This window comes from Phaethon aethereus (genome assembly GCF_964289735.1).
Source record: "Phaethon aethereus genome assembly, chromosome: 1".
In the NCBI taxonomy this organism is placed as follows: domain Eukaryota; kingdom Metazoa; phylum Chordata; class Aves; order Phaethontiformes; family Phaethontidae; genus Phaethon; species Phaethon aethereus.
This window is the reverse complement of record NC_138575.1, coordinates 208232985-208237516: the sequence shown is the minus strand read 5'-3', so window position 1 is coordinate 208237516 and position 4532 is coordinate 208232985.

The following is a 4532-nucleotide window of genomic DNA, read 5'->3' as shown; positions in this document are numbered from 1 at the left end:
CCATGCGCTCCTCCGGATGCAGGGACGTGTGTGACGACGACTCAGGTACGTCCACGAGACAAGCGCCAGCCTGGTGAGTGGCATCCAGGCCAGGCCAGCAGCACTGCATACACGGGGGGTGGCCGTGCCCTGGCCACCCCTCCCTGGGGAAAGCCCTGGGTGGCGCAGGACAGGCAGGAGCTTGTCTGTTGCCCACCCGGCCCCTTGCCTACAGCTCTCCTCCTCCCACAGGCATCGCCGCCCTCGTGCTGCCCGCCCAGGCTCAAAGGCAACGGCCACCCTCCCTCTTCAGGAGGGCTCTGCGGGCTCTGCGCAGGGCTTTCCGCTGCAGCTGCATCACGGGACAGCAAGAGCTGCAGCACCCCACTGCCAGCCCCCAGCAGATCTCCGGAGATGGCGGCTGGCCCTGAGACTGCGCAGTGTCTGGAGGGAGCTGCACAGGGAGGCACGCGAGGGATGGGCGCATGGACGGTGCCCCATGCATCCTGCTGCCCTGAGGTCATCGTGCTGCCAGTGCCGCTCGGCGTGGACGCTTGCTCAGGACCATAAAAGACATCAGTTGTCCCCTAGTGCTCGTCTGTGCCTGGTGTGTCTCGGGAGAAAGACGGGTGTGGGCATCAGACCCGGAACAAGAAAGGAAAGGCAGGAGACAGGGCCTGATGCAGGTGTTTTCTGTACATCAGGGTCTTTGTCACCACAGCACGGTGCAAAAGACAGTGCTGCTGGCTGAGCACCACAGCCCGCGCCTGCCCCACGGCCCAGCTGCCTAGGGGCAGCTCTTGGCAGGTAGCCTCGCTTTCGCCCCTTGCTGACCCACGGGCACAGGCCACCATGCAAGGAGCCCTGCCCACAGTGGGCATCAGACCCGGAACAAGAAAGGAAAGGCAGGAGACAGGGCCTGATGCAGGTGTTTTCTGTACATCAGTGTCTTTGTCACCACAGCTAGTTGCTGCTTAGAATAAAACAGAAATCTGAAAGAGCAACCGGATCACACACCCAAAGGCAAAAATCCCTTGGCTTAAACAAGGTACTGCCTGGCCCCATGTGGGGAGGCTGGCAGCTGAGAGCCCATGCGGAAGGGCTACGACCTGCCCTGGTGAGCAAGAAACACAACACAAAAAAAAAAAAGGAACACCAAGTTGGGTGGGAGTGTTGATCTGCTGGAAGGTAGGAGGGCTCTGCACAGGCTGGATCAATGGGCTGAGATCAACTGTATGAGGTTTAACAAGGCCAAGTGCTGGTCCCCGCTTCCCTCCTCACCCCTATTGCAGTGATCCCGTTCTGGAGTCTAGTCTTCGTCGATGTTGAAAAGCTTTGCTACTTCGTTGAGATCGTCATGCTCCTCCCAAACTTTGATGATCTGAAGGAAGGAAGAACGCATTAAAACCTGCACATCCGATAAACAACCAGTGCTGCAAGACTGTACGTGGTCACCAGCCAACGCAATGAATTTCTGAGATCCTCTCTGCAGCTCTGCGGATGACAACTCACCAACTTAGGCAGTCCACAACACGACAACAGTACTTACCGCAGCCAAATGTATATGGGGGTCTTAAATGTAGCATTCTCTGCTTACAGGAATGGCTGGAGTTAAAACCAACCTCCCTGTCCCTGTCGGATTTGCTTCTGATGTCTGGGTTTCCCTTCACAGCTGGGGAGAACAAGTATCGTCAAAAAGGGATTCATCTTAACTCTGAGAAGATGAGGCAGTCTCTTGGCATTGACTTAGAGGAGCCAGTAGCTTAAACTTGCAAACCTCTATTTTAGGCAACGAGACTAAAAGGACAAGGATCCTGCACGTACTCAGCTCTCCAGTTGTAAACTAGAGAAGGGGAAGGGGTGCTAAGACAATGAATCACAAAATCACAGAATCACAGAATCATTAAGGTTGGAAAAGACCTTTAAGATCATCAAGGCCAACAATCAACCCAACACCACAATGCCCACTAACCATTATCCTGAAGTGCCACGTCTACACATTTTTCGAACACTTCCAGTGACGCTGACTCCACCAGCTCCCTGGGCAGCCTGTCCCAATGCTTGACCACTCTCTCCATAAATAATTTTTTACTAATATCCAGTCCACACCTCCCCTGACGCAACTTGAGGCCATTTCCTCTCATCCTATCGCTGGATACATGGGAGAAGAGACCAACACCCACCTCACCACAACCCACTTTCAGGTAGTTGTAGGAAGCGATAAGGTCTCCCCTCAGCCTCCTCTTCTCCAGACTGAACAACCCCAGTTCCCTCAGCCGCTCCTCATAACGCTTGTTCTCCAGACCCCTCACCAGCTTCATTGCCCTTCTCTGGACACGCTCCAGCACCTCAACATCCTTCTTGTTGTGAGGGACCCAACACTGAACACAGGATTAGAGGTGCAGCCTCACCAGTGCCAAGTACAGGGGCACAATCACTGCCCTACTCCTGCTGGCCACACTATTGATGATACAGGCCAGGACGCTGTTGGCCTTCTTGGCCACCTGGGCACACTGCCGGCTCATGTTCAGGCGGCTGTCAACCAGCACCGCCAGGTCCTTTTCCACCGGGCAGGTCTCCAGCCACTCTTCCCCAAGCCTGTAGCGTTGCATGGGGTTGTTGTGACCAAGTGCAGGACCCTGCACTTGGCCATATTGAACCTCATACAGTTGGCCTCTGCCCATCGATCCATCCTGTCCAGATCCCTCTGCAGAGGCCTCCTACCCTCCAGCAGATCAACACTCCCACCCAACTTGGTGGCATCTTGCAAACTGACTGAGGGGGCACTCGATCCCCTCATCCAGATCATCAATAAAGATATTGAACAAGACAGTCCCCCAAACTGAGCCCTGGGGAGCACCGCTTGTGACTGGCCGCCAACTGGATTTACCTCCGTTCACCAGGACTCTCTGGGGTCGGCCGTCCAGCCAGTTCCTCACCCAGTGAAGAGTAAACCTGTCTAAGACACAAGCCGCCCGTTTCTCCAGGAGAATGCTGTGGGAGATGCTGTCAAAGGCTTTACTAAAGTCCAGGCAGACAACATCCACAGCCTTCCCCTCATCCACTAGGCACATCACCTGGTCATAGAAGGAGATCAGGTGGGCCAAGCAGGATCTGCCTTTCATGAACCCGTGCTGGCTGGGCCTGATCTCCTGATTGTCCTGCACATGCCCTGTGAGCACCCTCAAGATGAACCTCTCCATAATCTTCCCCAGTACCGAGGTCAGTCTGACAGGCCTGTAGTCAGTCATGGAGACAGGTTAAGCAGCTACTCAGGGCTGCTTCTAACCCTGACTTTTTGTGGCTGTGTATGTAGCGTGAGAGATGTTTAAGACTGTTTTAGACACTTGCACATCCGACCAAGTAGCACAAAAATAGGACATTTCACTCTGATGCTCAGTCGCATGTGATTCTTGCCGGTACTTGTTACAGATCTGAAATTTCGGCCATGCAATGGCAAGGCTTGAAACATAAACCTGACCCAAGTTTTTTCCGTAAGAATATTGAACAAACATGCAGAAAAGCACAAGGACTTCTCTCATAATTCACCTGAGACAGGGCTACCCTTGGGTGTTGCACAGCTCTGCTCCAGACAGGGCGTCTGCATTTACTTATCCACATTTTAAACTGGTAGATTGATTTTTCCACAAGAAAATCCCCCATCTAAGCAAGCCTCACTGTTCAGCACACTAGCCCTGTGCTGGCCTTTCGAGCAATAGGCAGCCTGTTGAAGATGCTCCATAACACGATTCCTAACACAACTTTATCCCTGAGGTAGAAAATGACATCTTTGCCGTAATCTTCTCCTTGCTTTGGAACTTGAGGCGTTGGTGAAAGGCTTGGAGAAACGTGAACTTCTGAGGCTTCTGCTTCTGTTTCACTCTCTGAACCCATACCTGTCCCTAACGCAAAGCTATGAGGTCTCAAACATCCAGTGCAGAAAAAAGCAGCAGCTATTTGCCTGTGGTGGTGAAAGCAGGCCAAAGAGCAGGATTCTGTAAGACACTGAGGTGTTTTTCTTTGAGTTGCGTGCAGCAAAAGTTTCATTTCAGTAACGCGAGGGTGACGCAATCCTAACATGAAGCCTAACACTGACAATTCCCAACTTCCATCAGCAAATGCAAAAGCCAGAGCAGTCTACTTCTTCCAGGCAGCATATACAAAGTAAATGTCTTAGATCCCCACACAACCTGTTTTGTCCAAAACCTGGTCTTTTTGTTGCTATGGAGGAAATGAAGCTTCACGGGGAAAAAAAGTTTTAATTTTGGTAAATCAGTTACACGAGGTCTTCTTGGAGGAATGTTACATTTTAACCACATTTTCCTTTCAAAGCCAGCCTTTAAAGATTGGTCGAGGAAAGAAGCAAACAGAGTGATGTCTCCTCGTGCTGTACAGGGAGATCACACTGACTCTGTGGCCACTACACAGAACGAGACACAAAACCTTCATGTGCGCAGACAGCTCCCAAGCACGATTATAGCCCTACCTGATTGCTCCGTCACGCTTTTCGGTGTGTCTTTTGCTCTTGCTTTAGCAAAGACTCCTACTGTTGG